This window comes from Gossypium arboreum, chromosome 6 (assembly GCF_025698485.1).
Source record: "Gossypium arboreum isolate Shixiya-1 chromosome 6, ASM2569848v2, whole genome shotgun sequence".
NCBI lineage: Eukaryota > Viridiplantae > Streptophyta > Magnoliopsida > Malvales > Malvaceae > Gossypium > Gossypium arboreum.
In genome coordinates this window covers 1,755,209-1,776,962 of record NC_069075.1, presented here as the reverse complement: position 1 = coordinate 1,776,962, position 21,754 = coordinate 1,755,209, and the positions used below count along the sequence as shown (strand labels likewise).

At 37.1% G+C, this 21,754-nt stretch overlaps 1 pseudogene; it reads left to right on the top strand.

Annotated features, from left to right (window-relative positions):
* The first annotated feature begins 15,530 nt into the window (after positions 1 to 15,530).
* LOC108458732 (probable disease resistance protein At1g52660) lies at positions 15,531 to 21,536 on the top strand (annotated as a pseudogene).
* The last annotated feature ends 218 nt before the right edge of the window (positions 21,537 to 21,754 follow it).

Here is a 21,754-nt window from a genome sequence, read left to right as displayed (position 1 = left end):
TGGTGAACTCACTCTATGCTTTAGAAGCGAGAGAAGGGCTAATAAGCGGGAAGAAAATTCGAAGGAGCCTTTCAAGCAAGGGCCAAAGAGAGCTCCAGTGCAAACCAAAGAGGCAAGAAGCCTTAGCTTGACAAGAAGGATAAAAGCAGAAAGGATTCAAGCAAGAAGACCTACCCACCATGCACTCATTGCAAAAGAACCACACACTCGTAAAGAAAGCTGTTGGAGAAGACCGGATGTTCAATCTTTGGAAATGTAAGCAATATGGTCATGTTGAGAAAATCAGAGAAGCAAAGGCAAAGCTCCACTACAAACAACAAGATCGGGCACATCCTGCCGAGGATCAACAAGCTCGGGAGGAGCATGTTTTCGGTCATCTTCCCTTGCAACTACAAAGTAACCGAATGTAGTTGGCTTGTAGGCGATGGATGCTCACATCACATGGTCTGCGATGCAAACTTGTTTAAGGAGCTTGATGAAGTTTTAGCTCAAGGATCGAATTGGCAATGGAGCGCATTGAAGCCAAAGGCGGGGTGATGTGTTGATCGGCTCAAGTTCGTAACAAGTCGATTCTTGATGTGTTGTATGTGCGATATAGACCAAAACCTCGCTAAGTGTTGGTCATTTGGTTGAAAAAGGCTATTCTTTGTCCTTTAGAAGTGGTTCCTGTGTTATTGAAGATTCTCTTGGTCAGGAAATTGTCACAGTACCTATGGCGGACAAGTGTTTCATGTTGGATATTAGTCGACTTGAAAGGAGGGCATATTTGAGCCAAAGTGATAGCGCTAGCCTATGGCACAAGAGGCTAGGTCATGCAAATTTCAGTCACTTGATTTCTTTGTATAAGCTTGGTTTGGCGGAGAATATGACCAAGGTTGAGCCACTTGAAGGTGTTTGTGATGTTTGTCAACTTGGCAAGCAAGCCGAGCTTCCTTTCCCGCTTGGTCAAGCATGGAGAGCTCGAGAAGCTTGAACTGGTGCATTCGACATTTGTGGCCCAATGAAGACCCCTTCACTAAATGGGAGTAAGTACTTTGTACTTTTTATTGATGATCTGACTAGATTTTGTTGGATTTTCTTCTTAAAACAGAAGTCTGATGTGTTTGAAGTTTTTGGAAAGTTCAAAGCCATGGTTGAAAATCAAATCGGTTGTAGGATCAAGACATTGAGAACAGATAATGAGGCTGAGTATCTATCTGATAGATTCAAGAGACTATGTGAGCAGGCTGGGATCCATCATCACTAACTACGATGTACACTCCTCAACAAAATGGAGTATGTGAAAGGAAGAATAGGATCTGTAATGGATATGGCGGATGCTTGTTGTTCCAAAGCAAGCTTCCAAACTCATTTTAGGGAGGTCATCAATAGCTCAGTGTACTGCTCAACAAAGCTTCCAACACATCTTTGTCAAGGATAAGACACCTTTTGAAGCATGGTATGGACTCAAACCATCGATCTCTCATTTGAAAGTCTTTGGATGTGTATGCTATGTCCTTGTACTGCAGAAAGAAGGACCAAGCTCGAGGAGAGGTCTATTCCATGTATTTTTGTAGGCTACAGCAATGATAAGAAAGGCTACAGAGTCTATGATCCTTCAACAAGGAAGATTTTACTGAGTAGAGACATCAAATTTGATGAAAAGAATATTTGGAATTGGAATGGTTCAAATGCTAGTCAATTTGAAGAGGACTCAGTTGAGGACAACTTGGAGCTAGTTGAAAGTGAGCCTAGTAATAGCAATGTTGATGACCTTCCTGTGAGAGGTACCAGATCCATTGCTGATGTTTATCAGAGATGCAATGTTGCTATTGTGGAGCCTTCGAGCTATGAAGAAGCAGCTAAGGATGTGAATTGGAAGAAAGCTATGGAAACAGAAATGGACATGATTCAAAAGAATCAAACTTGGGACTTGGTTGAGAGACTAGAGAAGAAGGTTATTAGAGTTAGATGGGTCTTTAGAGCAAAATTCAATGCAGATGGCTCATTGAATAAACACAAGGCAAGACCGGTGGTTAAGGGTATAATCAAGATATGGAGTTGATTTTGAGGAGACTTTTGCCCAGTTGCAAGATTGGACACCATCAAGTCATTGCTTGCTTTGGCTGCACAGAAGAAATGGCAGATACATCAACTTGATGTTAAGTCAGCCTTCTTAAATGGCTTTCTCAAGGAGGAGATTTACATAGAGCAACCTGATGGCTTCCAAGTCAAAGGTCAAGAAGACAAGGTCTATAGGTCAAGAAGGCTCTGATGGGTGAAACAAGCGCCTAGAGCATGGTATGACAGGGTAGATGCTTACTGTCTAAGCTCGGGTTTGAGAAAAGCCCGAGTGAACCAACCTCTATGTGAAGAAATCCAAGGATGAAACATTGCTGATTGTTTCAATCTATGTCGATGACTTGCTAGTGATTTGGAAGCAAGGATGTTCGGTCAATGAGTTTAAAGCACGATGCAAGAAGTATTTGATATGGTGATTTGGGGTCATGACCTACTTCCTTGGCATGGAAGTGAACCGGTGATGGAGGGATATTCATTAGCCAACATGCATTTTCCTTGAAGATCTTGAATAAGTTTAGCATGCAAAATTGCAAGCTCTGTAAGCACACCAATGGCTCAAGGAGAGAAGCATCAAGCATTGGTGATCATGCAAGGTCGATGAGAAGGAGCAGGAGTTTAGTAGGTCGCTTGCTCTACTTAATTAAACAACCATACCGATTTGATGCATCTTGTAAGTTTGTTGGCAAGGTTTATGCATTCTTTGTAATGTAATGCATTTCAAAGGTCGCCAAGAGGGTCTTGAGATACATTAAAGGAACTCGAGGCTTGGCATGTTATTTAAGAATGATGAGAAGTCAAGTGGTTGGTTACTCGATGCAGTGATTGGGCTGGTTGTATTGATGATATGAAGAGCACTTGAGGTATTTTTTCATTCTTAGCTCGAGTGTGTTTTCTTTGGTGCTCAAAGAAGCAATGATCGTTGCTCAATCAACTACTGTAGCGAGTATATAGCAGAAGAAGAAGATAAATCAAGCCATTTGGCTTAGGAAGTTGCTATATGATCTTAATGAAGAGCAACTTGAACCTCATGAAATTAAAGTTGACAATCAATCAAGATGGCTATTACTAAAAATCCGGTCTTCCATGGTAAGACTAAGCATTTTAAAATCAAATTTCATTTTGTTAGAGATTTGAAGCAGACGGAGAAGTTAGTCTTGTTCATTGCGACTCATAAAATCAATTGGCGATATCTTGACTAAGCCACTTGGTACAACAAGGTTTGAGAACTTAAGAAGTAAGATTGGTATGTGTTGCATACAGATCCAAGGAGGAGTGTTAAGCATTGGCACGCAATGCAACATATGGCTAGCAAGTCGCCAAGCGGCATCAAAGCAAATGCAGCAGAACCGAAGACAAAGAACTAGCTTAGGACCATTTTGTTCTTTTTGTTTCAATGTAACCAACTTCAGGTTTGTTTATAACTTGTTGTCAAAGTTAGTAGGATTTGTTTTGATTTGAAGTTGATGTAGTAGGCGATATGTCACTTACTTGTGTTTGTAATTCAAATTTGTATTAGTAGATTAGTGGGAGTAGTTAGCTCATTAGGTAATAGTCATTTTGACTTGTAAACTTTGTATTTAGTCCTCATTATCAATGAATGAAGTGTGTTGCTGATTTTATCCAAGTTTTGCTCAAGTTCTTTTTCATTTTTGCTCCCAGTTTCATTTAGTTCTTAAGCAAATTCATAGTTGTTTGTGTGTTGCTGCTGCCAATGTTCCAACAATTTCCCCCAATCAAGTGGGGGTTCAAATTGATGCTTAAAAACAAAAGGCTTTGTTTTCTCAAACTATATTGTAACCCCCCGCAGCTGCCATTTTTGTTGATATTCAAAGTGTACAATGTTCTTATCCAACTAAGTTACTGACTATGAGTTTTATATATGCTCAACGATGCTGCTGGCCGTTTCATTGCCACGACGGGCTCACTACACCAGGAACACCGGAATGATGGGGCCGCCACACATCATGCTCGTAGGCAGTAGTAGCAATACCGGAATTATGCTATCTTATTATCTTTACATTTAGAAGTGCAGGAGTAAAATTAGATGCTTGCTACATATCCCTAACCAAATAGGTTTAACTTAATAATAGTTTATTAGGATAATAAAAGATATTTTCCTAAGTGATGAACAAATGCCACACACTAAATTTTAATAGCTGATGAATATGTTTAGTAAATTCTCCATGATATGTGCCTCCGGCAGTCTTTTATTCTGTTCGAGACTAGCCTACATACAACGTACATTTCGAGAAGTACAATGTAATATACTCATTAAAAATATTAAATAAAAGACAAATGGTGTGCAGGCCTCGCACTCCTCTTTGTTCATCGTCTTTGGGTTTTCCGTAGTATGTAGCTTTATTTGTAGTCTATTGGCAGCAATGACATATACGTATGTTTTTAATAATTTGTAGCTGTTCCTAAACATCTTCAAATTATTCACTTTTCATCTATTCACAATATTGTTCCCTCTGTTGTTACCGGAAGAAGAATCATGGGCAATTGCTGCTCAATACAATTTAGTTGCGATAATTTCCTCCTTCGTGGCTGGGATTTCATTGTCGGCCATGCTAATTACGTGTGCAAGCTTAAACAAACTCTTCCAACTTTATCTACTGCTCTTCAAGAACTGAGGGCACAAAGGAACGACGTGCGAAGACAGGTTGATGTGGCTGAACAGCAACTATTGAAGCCATTTGAGCAAATTCAGCTATGGCTTTCAAAAGCTGAAACTATGATAACAGAGGCAGAAAAGTTTATTGAAGATGGCCCTCAAGAATTACAGAACTTGTGTCTATGCGGCTGTGCTTCCAAGAAATGCTTGTCTAGCTACAAATTTGGTAAAAAGGTGGCCAAAATGCTTCAAGAAATAAATGAACACATCAGTAAAGGAGCTTTTGAGAAAGTAGCGGGGAATCAACCCACAGCTTTAGTTGTAGTAAGACCTGAAGAGCGGCCAATTGCTTTAGAATCCTCAATTGAACAAGTATGGAGCTGCATCGTGGACAAAGATGTGATGGAGCTGCATCGTGGACAAAGATGTGATGGGGATCATTGGCATCTATGGCTTGGGAGGCGTTGGCAAGACAACACTCTTAACCCAAATCAACAACAAGTTCAGCACCGCACCCAATAGTTTTGATGTCATAATTTGGGCGTTCGTGTCTAAGGATTACGATGTTGGAAAGATTCAAGATAGCTTTGGTGAAAACATTGGATTTTCTAATAACTCCTGGAAGAATAAAAGTGTTGACCAAAAAGCTACAGATATCTATAGGGTGTTGTGCAACAAGAAATTTGTTGTATTATTGGATGATTTATGGGAGAGGGTGGATTTGAATCAAGTTGGGATACCAAATCCAAGTCAAGATAATGGTTCTAAACTTATTTTTACTACTCGATCTTTGGAGTTATGCGGCGAAATGGGAGCTCGAAAGAAAATCAAAATGGAGTGTCTAGATACGGAGAAGGCTTGGGAATTGTTCCAAGACAATGTTGGAAATGAAACTCTCAACAGCCATCCAAATATTCATAACCTAGCTAAACAAGTAGCGGAAAGGTGCAGTGGGCTGCCTCTTGCACTAATTACAATCGGTCGTGCCATGGCTTGCAAGACAACAGTTGGGGAATGGAAATATGCAATCGAGATGTTGAAGCGATGTTCATTGCCAAAAATGGAAAATGAGGTATTTCAGCTCTTAAAATTCAGTTATGATAATTTGCCTAATGCCACAATGAAATGTTGCTTCCTATATTGTTGTCTATATCCCGAAGATTTTTGTATTCCCATAAAGAGATTAATGGAGTATTGGTTTTGTGAAGGGCTATTGAATGAATTTGATAGAATTAGTGAAGCTCAAATGCAAGGTAACAACATTATTAGCTCTCTTCTGATTGCTTGTTTATTGGAAAATGGTGGTGTAATAGTTGGAGAAGATTGTGTGAAGATGCATGATGTGATCCGTGACATGGCTTTATGGATTACACGCGAGTTCGAAGCAACAGAGAATAATTTTTTCGTAAAAGCAGGGGCTCAATTATTTGAAGAACCAGATGTTAAGGCATGGGAAAGTGGGAAAAGAATGTCAGTGATAAAAAATAAGATTGCAGTTCTCAAAGAAACACCCAAATGCCCTAACCTTCGAACCTTATTCCTTAGCCAAAATGAGTTGCAAATGATCAGCGATGGTTTCTTCCAATTTACACCTCAGCTAACTGTATTGGATTTATCAAGAAACATTGGATTACGAGCGCTGCCTGAGGGAATTTCACAATTGGTTTCACTAGAATGTTTTGATCTATCTTGGACTGGTATAGAAGAGTTGCCAATAGAGTTGAAAGCATTGACAAAACTAAAAATGTTGGACTTGAGTTATATGCGCAATCTGAGAAAAATCCCACAACATTTGATATCTAGTTTTTCCAAGTTGCAAATATTCAAAATGTGGTTGCCAGAAATTCAACTTTATCCTAATGAAGACAATGTTTTGAATAGAGGTAATGAAAAGCTTATAGAAGAGTTGAAAGGTTTGCAGCGTTTGAATATACTAACGATAACGATACACAACATGTTTTCTCTAGAAAGATTCCTGAGCTTTAACTTGTTTCAATGTGGGACACGAGAACTACTACTTCGTAATTTTAAAGAATCTAAAGTGTTTAATGTTTTATGCTTAGAAAAGTTGGAGCGTCTAGAGACTCTACGCTTCGACTTTGGTGGAAGTATGGAGGAGATAAAAATGGAAAAGTTGCATACCTGGGTTTCTTCAAGTATTAATTATACTTCATGCTTTCACACATTGATCAAAGTTACAATTACAGGAGGTAACAAACTGAGAGACGTGACCTGGCTGATTCTTGCTCCAAATTTAAGAACTCTTTCTATATTTGAGTGTGCAAAAATGGAAGAAATATTGAGTGAGGGAAAACTTGGTGAAGTTGTAGGTGTGCTTGGAATTCCATACCCTAAACCATTTCTGAAGCTTGAATCACTTCGCATAATTTGTCTACCGAAATTGAAGAGCATATATTGAGATGCCCTACCCTTCCCATGTCTGAAACATTTTTCTATAAGTTACTGCGGAGAACTGAAGAAGCTTCCTCTCAATTCAGATAGTGCAAAAGGGAATCTGCTCACCATTGAAGGAAGGGAATATTGGTGGGCAAGATTAGAATGGGAAAATGAAGCCACTCGAGATGCTTTTCTCCCTTCTTTCAAGTCTTGTAATCATTTATTTTAATTAGATGCTTCTGTTTGTGTTTTGCTATCAATATTCCATTTGTCTTAAAGGATAATGAAATTTATTAGCACTTGAGTTGATCATGATCAAATATTTCATTTGAGTCTAACAAGGTTTCAAATGGCTCCACACACACCCATTAAATCTTCAACTTAAGATGAAAGGCTCATTGAATCAATTCACATAGTTTTAAAGCTTTGAACCTAAACTTTAAATTTAAGAACCAAGTATTTTTCATTCCTTTTTTTTTGAAAATTAGCAAATTCCATCTTAGACTTATAAAAAATTTGAAATCTGCAACAATTTTAGACGATTGCAAGAGGCCCCATCACTTGGAGTTAATCAATAGACAATGCCCTTTGCTAATAGCTCTAAGATAAGTGTGGGAACCCGCAATCTTGACATGTATATGGATGTTGCTTATAGTAAATTGCTTGTTCTTAAGTTATTTGAATTCGATTAATAAAAAATTGAACTCAATTTGTTCTAATGTGTAATGATATATGGGCTTTAAAGATGTGCAATTTGATTCAATTTTCAAAAACCACTAAGATTATTTGATAAGTATTTTTGTGATGGGCGTTGAAACTACCAAAAATAATTCATACAATAGAATAACTCTAAACAGTAGTAAACAGTAGTAGGGTCGAGTCTACAAGGATCAAATATTATGATCAACTTTCGTATTTTTCTTATGAACAGAATTTCAGTTGAGCCAATAATCATGGAAAAAGCCATGCTCATGACTCCAAACAGACCTACTGAAAAATAAATTAAATAAATTAGGAGAATTGGCAATGTCTAGAAATTAAATAATTAAGGTAGCAGAAATAAGCAATTAAAGAGACCACAAGTAAAATTAAATTAGAAAATGAATTTGAGTTTTGATAAAAGAAAAAGTAAGCCTTAGCCCTAGACTTAGTGAATTTCGATTTCTAAATCTCTCCTCGAAAATTAGTCTTCTCTCCCAAACAATAAACTGATTATAGCGGCTAAAAATATCCTAACTGTCAATTCTTTCTCTCGTAATTGGTCCCGATACAACCTGCAAATCAACTATCACCGATTATCTAACTGAGATACACGCGTTCTTGATTCAAGATTCCGGTAGCCTTGAGCTCTAAAGAACCCAACTAGAATTAACGGTCTCAACCGCGCGAGACGTTTAACCCTATCACTATCTCCTTTAATTTGTTCTCGGAGATCTGAATACAGCACGACTGACTCGTTTCCCCAACTATCCACAAACACGACTCCAACCCAATGTGCTTTTTTATTTGAAATCGAGTTAACTTTAAGTGATGAATTTTTCAATCTTGAGATTTAGGGAAAATAGTGAATACCAATTGGAAGGATTTTTAATACGGATACATATCTCACGATTCTTGACCGGAAAGAATTCCGGCCTAAAACTAAGTTAGAATTTAGTGAAGTATGAAATTAATCATGCTTTGGTTGGTTATGGAATGGATTTGAATGAAAAATGGTGAAAGTTGGAAATGGAAAGGATTTGGAAAGCAAATAAACTAATTTGCAAAAAAAAAAAAAAAAGAAAGCAAAAAGAACAAGCAATTGGAAATGGAATGCTATCTACACGCATGAACTTGGAAATGAAAAATGGTTTAATTTAATTGTTTAACCAAATTCAAATGTGTCTTTAAGCTACTACAAATGCCCTATTTATATACTAATGATTTACTAAATTTGGTATAACTATCCACTACATAAAATTAGAATTAAATAAAAATAAAATCAAATTTTCTTCTAATTTTAGCTTTTACAAAGTCAAAAGAAATCTAATAAGTTCTTGACTATTTCTAAGTTTCTGATTCGGCCCCACTTTATTGACTGTTGCAAATTAGTCATTTTCTGCTTGTTTTTTACTCATAGCATCCTAATTGCATTCCTGATAGGATTAAAATATAAAATTATTAATTTAGTAGGGATCAATTTAAGAATTAATTGATTTAAATACAAAAAATCATGCAAATTTAACATGTTATCATTTTGGATGATTATTCAGTGTTAATTGTGAATTTTATCCTCATAATTCTTTAAATTCATGTTCTCATGCTTAAGAGAGCATTTGTGAGCAAAAAGAGTAAAATAAAAACGAGCAAAAACTGAAAAATCGGAGCAATCTGTAGGAGCCACACGGCTTACCACACATCCATGTGGTAAACCGTTTCGATTTCGCGAATTTGCACTATGAATTGCGAAAAATCACAATTTTTAGGTTTTTTGAGCATTCTAAGATATATATATATATATATATATATGACAAAAATAAGAAGATAGGAGGGAGCCGTCATAGAATACTCAAGAAAACAACTTGAAATCTACCATTGAACAAAGTTGTATTATTGGATAATTTATAGGAGATGGTGGATTTGAAGAAAGTTGGGATACCAAAGCCAAGCCAAGAAAATGGTTCCAAACTTATTTTCATTGCTCGATCTTTGGAGGTATGTGGTGAAATAGAAGCTAGAAAAAGAATCAAAGTAGAGTGCCTAGAACCTGAACAGGCTTAGGAATTATTCCAAGTCAAGGTCGGAGATGAAACACTTAACAGCCATCCAAATATTTGGAAACTCACTGAACAAGTAGCAGAAAGGTGTGGTGGGCTGCCTCTTGCATTAATTACAATTGGTCGTGCCATGGCATGTAAGACAACACCTATGGAATGGAAATATGCAATTGAGATGTTGAAACGATCAACATTACCAAAAATGAAAAATGAGGTATTTCCACTTTTGAAATTCAGCTATGATGATTTGCCTAATGCCACAATGAAATATTGCCTCCTATATTGTTGTCTCTATCGTGATGATTATCGTATTCCCAGAAAGGGTGTTGGGGATTTGGCACACTTTAACCAAATAAAGTAAGAACTTCAATCTGAACTTTAACAGCAGTGTATTGTACCCGGATAAAGAATGAAGAAAAAAAATGCTTGGAATTCAAGCTTTGAGCTACTGCCAGGAATAGAGAACAGAATTTTGAAGGCAAAGATGGAGCATATGGAAAGAAAATCTGATGATTTCATTCAAAATAAACTTTGGCTCAAAGCCATTACATATATCAGTCATTGACTGATCAAAAAGTAAAAAAACAACATCACCTAATGCTTACCTAATACCACTAATTACATGGAAACTTGATAAAATAACTTGTACACTTGAACAAAGCTAGTAACTAGCTCTTTGACCATCAAGTTACATCAAGTTGTCATCCAAACATAATTCAAAATGAACTAAGTTACAAAAAACATTGTTAAAAAGTAACAAAACGAAACTGAGATGAAACAGTAGCATTAACATCTTTAGTTGCACGTACTTTACCCAGACAACTTATGTGCATGAATTCTTGCGTGCATGAATTTGCATGAGCTGCATGGCCATCTTTTCTGGTTCAAGATGCATACTTCACCCAGTAATAATATAACAATTTGATCTCTTTTCTTTTCTTTACAGCTACATGCATGGCTCGGGCTGCTTCTTGAAACTTTGGCTTCTTCACATGCTGTATGCAGGCCAATTTCCAACAAAAGGATTAGTGGAGCATTGGTTTTGTGAAGGGTTGTTGAATGACTTTGATAGATTTAGTGAAGCTCAAATACAATGTGACCACATTATCAACTCTCTTCTTAATGCATGCCTATTGGAAAGAGTTGGAGAAGATTATGTGAAGATGCATGATGTGATCCATGACATGGCTTTATGGATAGTATGTGAGCTTGAAGTAAAAGAGAATATTTTTTCTGTAAAAGCAGGGGCTCAATTACTTGAAGAACCAAATACTAAGACATGGGAAGGTGCAAAAAGAATGTCAATAATGAGCAATCATATTAAAGTTCTCAGAGAAACACCTAAATGCCCTAACCTTCGAACTTTGTTTCTTGGAGAAAATAATCTACAAGTGATCAGCGGTGGCTTCTTCCACTTTATACCTCGTCTAACTGTTCTAAACTTGTCAAGAAACTATGGTTTAGAAGAATTGCCTAAGGGAATTTCACAATTGATTTCACTAGAATGTCTTGATCTATCCTCAACTGGCATAAGAGAGTTGCTAATAGAGTTGAAATCCTTGACAAAACTGAAAATGTTGGACTTGAGTAACATGCTATTTGTCAGGAAGATAAAAATCCCACGACAACTGATATCTAGTTTTTCCAAGTTGCAAATATTCAAATTGCGGCCGCTGATAAATAGAGATTATCCAGATGAAGAGGAAGACAATGTTCTAAATGGGGTTAATGAAAATCTTATAAAGGAATTGAAGTGTTTGCAACATTTAAACATACTAAGTATACCACCAATTAAAAACGTGTTTGCTCTAGAAAGATTTCTAAACTTCAACTTGTTTCGATGCTGCATCGAAACACTAGAGTTGGAGGGGTTTAGAGACTCAAATGTGTTTAATAGTTTATGCTTAGAAAATATGGAGCGTCTAGAGAAATCATGTTTCAAGGATTGTGCAAGTATGGAGGAGATAAAAATTGAAAAGCTACTGAGCTCAGTTTCTTCGAGTATTAATTATACTTCACAGTTTCACAAATTGAGCCATGTTATAATTGATGGTTGTGGCAAATTGACAGACACCACTTGGCTGATTTTCGTTCCAAATCTAAGGTTTCTTTCTATAAGTTGGTGTTTTAAAATGGAAGAAATATTGAGTGAGGGAAAACTTGGTGAAGTTGCAGATAAGGTTGGAATTCCATATCCTAAACCGTTTCTGAAGCTTGAAATGCTTAAGTTATGTGTTCTACCAGAATTGAAGAGCATATACTGAGATGCCGTACTATTGAAGTTGGTTTGCATGCAGCACATGAAGCACCTAATGAGCAGACCATACAGCGCAAGTCATGCGGATGAAGTGCATGCAAGTCATAAAAAGTCAACCTGCTGTATGTTACCCGAATAAAATACAGTAGCATACAAATGTACTGTATGTTGTCCGGATAAAATACGTTTTGTATAACATGCGACCAGTATATGATTTGACATAAACTTTTTGACTGGTGGTCAACTACTTACCCGTTTAGATAGGTCCTAGGTTATTATTAGATTGTATTTAATGTTTGTTCACTTTTACAAATTATTTTTATTGTTTCACAAATGTAACAGTTCTATATATGTACATCATATATTGGTGAATTAAGTAATAAGAATATAGAAGTTGTTCTCTCAATTTTCTCTATTTTTTCTGTTTCTGATTGCTTCTCTTGCAACTCTCATTTCTTTGAATATCAATTTTTTTCATTCTTTATTCGAAATTATTGCCTTGTTGCTCTAGCTTAAAACAGAGTTTTATACTTTCTCCCTCAACACCTACCCTTCCCATTTCTGAAACATTTTTGCGTATGGGGTGATTGCTCAAAACTAAAGAAACTTCCTCTCAATTCTGTCAGTGCAAAAGGGAATCATATCACCATCGAAGGAAGAAAAGATTGGTGGGAAGAGGTAGAATGAGAGAATGAAGCTACTCGAGACATTTTTTTACCCTCTTTAAGATTTCCTCCTTACTGAAATGCACAAAATCCTAAAGGCTGCAAAGTGTTTGATGCTTGCGTCCTTTGACATTATGAGTTGCTATCCTTGTGTATCATTTTTTTTCAATTAGTTGCATCTATTTATGTTTATCTATCATTGCATTTGTCCTAAATTATATCAAATCTATTAGGCTTCGAAGTAATAGATTTGTACCTCGAGCTAAGTATAGCCATGGCTATCCTATGGAACACAGCATAATTACAATCTTTGCTAAGCTACGATTTACTTATATTACTCAGAAGGGGGAAAGAATATCATAACATACCCATATAATTCTCTTACATTTCGGAAGCATAAGTTTTTGGTGCTTTTGTGCTTCTAAATTTTGAGTAAATAAAGCCCCCTGCAGCAATGCTCCGAAGCTTCTGTCCATGTCTCGAGACATTAATCTCATTATCTCAAGATATCTACACATCGAAGCAAAAATAAGAAGACATGCTTCCAAGACTTAACAGTTCATTTTGATGTTTTGAGTTAAGATTCGTATCCTAACTCCATGTTTTACCTCATATAACCTCGGGACAATATAAGTGAGTCCACCTGACTTATTATACTTAGTAATATAGATTCACAACATGAAATTTTTATGTTCATGTAACGTATACTAGTTAAAACTTGATGAATGTATGAAATTAATTTGAGTTACTCTAGCAACGTAATGTGAAATGAAGTATTCGAATTCAATATTCGGGTTGGGTGTCACATGTTGACTCCAACATGGTTAAAATGAACTACTACAATTGGCTCAATTTAATGAATCAACAGCCGGACCATAAGGAACTTTCTTCTAAATCATGAAGCCGTCAAATCTCAAAAGAAAACTGTTAATGGAGTTATTTTTCTAGGCATACAAATTAAGAAATTCTTTGCAGTGTTCAAATACAGAATAAACAAACTTCTGCTATACCTTTATACCAAAAGAAAATTCTTTTACACTCTCGCCTAGATACCATCCTCTCAAAACCCACACACAATTCAAGCGAAATATATTGAGAAAATCCCTCAAAAGCACTTGTCAATCTATCACATCGAGCATCCCATCCAATAAACTTATAGTTGGTCCTTCCAAATCAAACCCAACAACAACTTAAACTAACATTTATCACCTTATGGTGAGGCTAGACTCGGGGGGTAGAGGCTCATCTTCCCCCATAAATACCTTGAAAGAAAGGGAAAGGCAGACAGAAATACTTGGACCTTATTCTGCCCCAATTTCCATTTGGTGTGAACCAAACATCCAACTACTCTAACTCTGTGTTGTAGCAAACTTAAAACTTTTTTAAAAAGTAAATATATTTGTATTCAAATGTGTGTGTATATATGTATGTATTGCTAAGCTAAAAATAAAACAACCCCAATATAAATGTGACAGTTTGACAAAAGAATGATTAATTTCCCCCAATCAAGTGGGGGTTCAAATTGATGCTTAAAAACAAAAGGCGTTTGTTTTCTGAAACTATATTGTAACCCCCACAGCTGCCATTTTTGTTAATATTCAAAGTGTACAATACTCTTATCAACCTAAGTTACTGACTACGAGTTTTATATATGCTCAACAATGCTGGTGGCCATTTCATTGCCACAACGGGCTCACTACACCAGGAACACCAGAATGATGGAGCCGCCACACATCGTGTTCATAGGCAGTAGTAGCAATACGGGAATTATGCTATCTTATTATCTTTACATTTAAAACTGCAGGAGTAAAATTAGATGCTTGCTACATATCCCTAACCAAATAGGTTTAACTTAATAATCGTTGATTAGGATCGTAAAAAGATATTTTCCGAAGTGAACAAATGCCACACACTAAATTTTAATAGCTGATGAATGTGTTTAGTAAATTCTCCATGATATGTAGCCCGGTACTGTCTTTTATTCTGTTCGAGACTAGCCTATAAACAACGTATATTTTGAGAAGTAAAATGTAATATATTCATTTAAAATATTAAATAAACAACAAAATGGTGTGCTGGTCTCACACTCCGCTTTGTTCATCATCTTTGGGTTTTTCCGTATTATGTAACTTTGTTTGTTGTCTATTGGCAACAATGATAAATACCATATGTTTTTAATAATTTGTAGTTGTTCCTAAACATGTTAAAAATTTTCACTTTTCGTCTATTCACAATATTTGCCCTCCGTTTTATTAACAGAAGAAGAATCATGAGCAATTGCTGCTCAATAAATTGGTTTAGTGAATTTCCTCATTCGTAGATGGGATTCCATTGTTGGCCATGCCAATTACGTGTGCAAGCTTAACCAAACTCTTCCAACTTTATCTGCTGCTCTTCAAGATTTGAGGGCACAAAGGAACGACGTGAGAAGACAGGTTGATGTGGCTGAACAACAACTATTTAAGTCATTTGAGCAAGTTCAGCTATGGCCTTCAAAAGCTGAAACTATGGTAACCGAGACAGAAAAGCTTATTGAAGATGGCCCTCAAGAATTACAGAACTTATGTCTATGCGGCTGTGCTTCCAAGAAATGCTTGTCTAGCTACAAATTTGTAAAAAGGTGGCCAAAATGCTTCAAGAAATAAATGACCACATGAGTAAAGGAGCTTTTGAGAAAGTAGCGGAGAATCAACCCACAGCTTCGGTTGTGTTAAGACCTGCCAATTGTTTTAGAATCCTCAATTGAACAAGTATGGAGCTGCATCGTGGACAAAGATGTTATGGGGATCATTGGCATCTATGGCTTTGGGGGTGTTGGCAAGACAACACTCTTGACCTAAATCAACAAATTCAGTACCACACCGAATAGTTTTGATGTTGTAATTTGGGCGTTGGTGTCTAAGGATTACGATGTTGGAAAGATTCAAGATAGCATTGGTGAAAACATTGGATTTTCTAATAACTCCTGCAAAGAATAAAAGTGTTGACCAAAAAGCTACAAATATCTATAGAGTGTTGTGCAACAAGAAATTTGTTGTACTGTTGGATGATTTATGGGAGAGGGTGGATTTGTATCAGGTTGTGTTGGAATTTTGACAGCAGCAAAAGAAGAAATCAGAGAACACAAAACAATAAAGCAAGATGCAAGAAATATTTTTCCTTACTCACAAATGTGCAGCAAGGGAGCTTATGGCTGATAGCTCATTTTGCTCACTCATTCAATAAGAAAACAATACATTTATAGTCAAATGCTGTTGGAGTTTTGGAATACAAATAAGCAAGATCAGCTGAAACTTGACCTACAAGGCTCAAGACTTGCTGAAGAAGAATTCGAAAACAGAAAATGAAAGAGCAAAGCAAAGAAAATAGAGAGAATATGGATGAAAAACTGATGAATTTCATTAACATTGAACAATGGCATAAAGCCAATACATAACCAAGCATTCAGCTTGTCAAAATCAGAATAAGGTCACCTAATTAATACCTACTACCACTAATACATTGAAACTTGGTAAACCAAGCTTGTACACATGAACAAAGCTGAGTTAACAGTTCTCACTATCAAATTACATCAAACTAACATAGTTCAAAATGAACTAAATTACATTACATCAATGTAAGGTAACAAAATGAACTAAAAATGAATAGTTGCACTTGCTTCAACAACTTTTGCTTGACTCGGGCTGCATGGCCTGCTTCTTGACTGCTCCTGATACTACATGCTGACCAAACTTCAATCGTCCTCCTTGGTTAGCATGTTGCAAACTCCCATTTCAGCTGTCAAGTGTAAGAATCTTGACACACTAAGGGCTTTTGTTAAAATATCAGCTAGCTCCTCTTCAGAACTGCAATGAACTAGTTTTACTTCATGTGCTTGCTCCTTTTCCCTAACAACATGAAGCTTATTGTTGAAGTGATTTGTCCTCCCATGGAAAGCTGGACTCTTTGCAATTGCAACAGCAGATTGATTATCACATATTATCTCTGTTGCTTCTCTCTGGTGAAGATTCAGATCAGCCAAGATCTTTTTTAGCCAAATAGCTTGGTTGACAGCTTTAGCAGCTGCCACATATTCATCCTCAGCAGTTGACTGAGCAACAACATTTTGCTTCTTCAAACTCTAGCAAAAGATAGCTGAACCAAGGGTGAAAACATATCCTGAGGTGCTCTTCATGTCATCCATTGAGCCAGCCTAGTCACTATCAGCATAACCAACCAATTTCAAGCTTTCAGCCTTGCTAAACAACATTCCATAACTTAGGGTACCTTTGATGTACCTGAGCACTCTTTTGGCAGCTTGAAAGTGCTTCTCATTGCAATAATGCATGAATCTTGAAAGCAAACTCACAGGAAACATAATGTCTGGCCTAATGGCAGTTAAATATAGCAAACAACCTACCAAGTTCCTATAGGCAAACTCACTAACTTGCTTAAAGTCTCCTTTGCTCAATAGTTTCTCTCTAATGACAATTGGAGTGCTTGTTGCCTTACAATTTTGCATGCAGAATTTGGTCAGAATTTTGGAGGCAAAAGCCTTCTGACTTAGGAAGACTCCATGCTGAGTTTGTGACACCTCCATGCCAAGGAAATAAGTCATCCTTCCTAGATTAGAATCTCAAACATCTGTTGCATTTTAGCTTTAAAATCAACCAGCATTGCTTGGTCTCCTCCTATCACTAGTAGGTCATCAACATATAAGGACACAATGAGCTGTGTTTGCACTCCTTCCTTATTAGCATACAATGTTGGCTCACTAATGCTCCTTTCAAATCCCAAACTGATTAAGTAGCTATCAATCCTGCTATACCAGATCCTTGGTGCTTGTTTCAAGCCATACAAGGCTTTCTTCAGCCTGTAAACCATATCTTCCTTACCAGCCACTTTGAAACTTTAAGGTTTCTCAACATAGATCTCTTCTTCAAGCAAACCATTGAGAAAGGTTGACTTCACATAGAGTTGGTGGATTTTTCACTGCATCTGTGCTGCTAAGGCACCTAGCAGCCTAATGGTGTCAAGCCTGGCCACTGGTGCAAAGGTCTCTAGATAGTTTATGCCATACTTTTGGCTGAACCCCTTCACAACCAACCTTGCTTTCAACTTGTTCAAACTTCCATCAGCATTTTGTTTGACCTTAAACACCCATTTTACCTTGATGATCTTCCTATTAGCTGGCTTTTAAACTAATTCCCATGTCTGGTTCTTCTTAATCATGTTGGTTTCATTAGCCATGGCCTGTTTCTAGCCTGCTGAGCTTTAGCCTCTTCAAAGTAGCTTGGTTCAACTGTTGCTACTTGAGCTCTTTCATAAATCTCAGCCAAAGGTCTAGTGCCCTTGACTGGTTCATCATCAATGTCCATTTTAGGGCTATTTTGCTAAGGATTAGTCTAATCTGCCATAAGGTCTTCAGAAACAGCCTTTGGCTTATTCTTGTCCTAATTCCAACATGATCTTTCATTGAACAACATATCTCTACTCACAAGCACCTTTTTTTCTGAAAGATCCAAGATCCTATAACCTTTTTTGACTGTGCTGTAGCTTACCAGAATACCAAGTTGAGCATTTTTGGCCAACTTGTCTCTCTTCACCACTAGAACATGAGCATAGCATATGTAACCAAAGACCCTTAGGTGAGCTAGTGATGACTTGAACTCGAACCAGGCCTCGAATGGAGTCTTCTGAGCTAGAGCCTTGGTTGGAAGCCTATTTTAGATGTACACTGTTGTGTTAACTTCCTCAGATCACAAGTTTTTATGTAAATTTTTCTCAAACAGTAGGCATCTAGCCATATCCATCAAGCTTCTGTTCTTTCATTCACTAACACCATTTTGTTGAGGCGTGTAGGTGTTAGTGAGCTGGTGTTTAATACTTGTTTCATCATAAAAGGCTTGAAGCTGAGCTGAGGTGTACTCAGTTCCATTATTTAACCTTAGGGTCTTAAGCTTGTAGCCTGTTTCTATCTCTACAGTAGCCTTAAACTTCTAAAACACTGAAGCTACCTCTGACTTGTGCATCAAGAAGTAAATCCAACAATATCTTGAATAATCATCAATAAAAAGAATGAAGCACCTGTTGCCGTTCAAAGATTGAGTCTTCATGGGGCCACACACATCAGTGTAGATTAGTTGTAGCCTTTCTAAAGCTCTCCAGACCTTGTTTGAAGGAAATGGTAGCATGGATTACTTTCTTAGCTGACACACTTCATAAACTTCTTCTTTCTCAACTGAGTTAATGAAGCTTTCAACCAAATCCTCCTTAGCTAATTGAGTCATCGATCTGTAGTTGGCATGGCCAAGCCTTTGGTACCATAGTTTGGATCCATCTGATGATATAGTATAGGCACGGTCTAGGCCTTTGTTCCAGTCCATAACAAAGCTTTTGTCTGTGATAGCTACTGTCATGAGCTTGGATCCACTTAGATCACTAATTTGACCCTCATTGCCTTTAAACACAACTAAATAGCCCTTTTCAAGCAACTGAGCTATGCTGAGCAAGTTTCTATTAATGTCAAGCACCAATAGAACATTTGAAACCAGCTTGTTACTTGTAGGACTATCAGCACATCTCCCTTGCCTTCTGCCTTAATGAAGTGGCCATTTCCTATCTTCACCATTGTTTTGAAGGTTCTGTCTATTGACTTAAAGATGACAGCATTAGGTGTCATATGGTTGGTGCAACCACTATTTATGAGCCATCCCTTTGTAACCTTTTTTTTAGCAGCTGAGCATGAAACTACAAAGACTTACTCCTCATGGTTACTAGTCTCTTCTACTACTCGAGCTTCAGCCTTTGGCTATTGCGGTTGATTCTGCCTTGGTCTACCCTTGCTTTTGCAAACCTTTTCAACATGGCCCATCTTTTTGCAATATTGGTACTGCACATCTGGTATGAACCAACAATTAGTCTCTAGATGACTAGGCCTTTTGCAATGCCTGCAGAGTTGGTCCCTTCTTCTTGCAGGATCTGTCTTAGACTTGTCTCTCCAAGTCTTTTGACCTTTGTAAGTAGAAGAACTCTAGGTTGGCTTGGTTTTGGCTTGGAAGGCACCTTCTTAGTGCTCTTCTTGTCTACTGGCTCTCCTTTGCTCGTGAGTATAAAGAGCATTAATCAACTCTATCAATGAGATGTTGGTCAAGTCCCTTGAATCTTCGAGGGAAGATATTTTAGCCTCATACTTCTCAGGTAAGGTTGATATCACATTCTCCACTATTCTTATTTTATTAAACTGTTCTCCAAGCAGCCTTATGCTGTTTACCACAGCCATAATTCTGTATGAATACTGCTTTACAGTTTCTTCTTCTTTCATCTTCAAATTCTCGAAATCCCTTCTCAAATCCAGTAGCTGTTGTTGCCTTGTTCTCTCTATCCCTTGGAACTCTTCATTCAATATGTCTCAGGCCTGTTTTGGTGTCTCACAGGCCATGATTCTTGTGAAGATCACATCAGATACACAATTTTGGATGTAAGACATTGCCTTATGCCTCTTTGTTCTTTCATCAGCATGTTACCTGATCTGAGCCACTGTTGGATTGACTTTAAAGGGTGCTGGTTCAACATTTGAATTGACCACTTCCCACAAATCAAATGCCTGTAGGTAGGTTTTCATTTTGACCATCCAAATGTGGTAGCCTTCTCCATTGAAGATTGGTGGTGCAGCTAGTGAGAAGCCTGATGAAGCCATCATTTAAATGTTGAAATATAACAGGTCCACTGAGATTATAGCTCTAGATACCAATTGTTAGAGTTTTGGAACACAAACAAGCAAGATCAGTTGAAATTTGAGCTACAAGGCTTGAGACTTGCTGAAGAAACAAAAATAATCCAATAATAGAAAATGAAATAGCAAAGCAAAGAAAATAGAGAGAATATGGATGAAAATCTGATAAATTTAATTAACATTGAACAATTTCATAATGCCAATACATAACCAAGCATTCAGCTTGTCAAAATCAGAATAAGGTCAACTAATTAATACCTACTACCACTAATACATTGAAACTTGGTAAACCAAGCTTGTACACATGAACAAAGCTGAGTTAACAATTCTCACTATCAAATTACATCAAACTAACATGGTTCAAAATGAACTAAATTACATTACATCAATGTAAGGTAACAAAATGAACTAAAAATGAACAGTTGCACTTGCTTCAGCAGCTTCTGCATGGCTCGGGCTGCATGGCCTGCTTCTTAACTACTCCTGATGCTCCGTGCTGACCAAACTTCAACAAATACATCACTAAATACTGCCTACTACCACTAAGTAGCCTACTAACTTGATAAACATTGCTTGTACACATGAATAAGCTGAATTATCAGCTCAATCATCACCTAAACCCATCAAAACATCAACAACTAAGTTCATTTTCAACCAAACTAAGCTACATTGCAACTAAAACAGAAAATATGTTGCTGTAACATGCACAATTGCTGCAACATCCATACAAGCTGTATGCACTCAACAAAAACATAACAGCAACATGGTTGGCCATTTTCAACAAGTTGGGATACCAAAACCAAGTCAAGATAATGGTTCTAAAGTTATTTTTACTGCTCGATCTTTAGAGTTATGCAGCGAAATCGGAGCTCGAAAGAAAATTAAAATGGAGTGTCTAAATATGGAGAAGGCTTGGGAATTGTTCTAAGATAATGTTGGGAATGAAACTCTCAACAGCCATCCAAATATTCAAAACCTAGCTAAACAAGTAGCGGAAAGGTGCGGTAGACTGCCTCTTGCACTAATTACAATCAGTCGTGCCATGGCTTGCAAGACAATAGTTGAGGAATGAAAATATACAATTGAGATGTTAAAGTGATGTGCATTGTCAAAAATGGAAAATGAGGTATTTCTGCTTTTAAAATTCAATTAGGATAATTTGCCTAATGCCACAATGAAATGTTGCTTCCTATATTGTTGTCTATATCCCAAAGATTATTGTATTCCCATAAAGAGATTAATGGAGTATTGGCTTTATGAAGGGCTATTGAATGAATTTGATAGAATTAG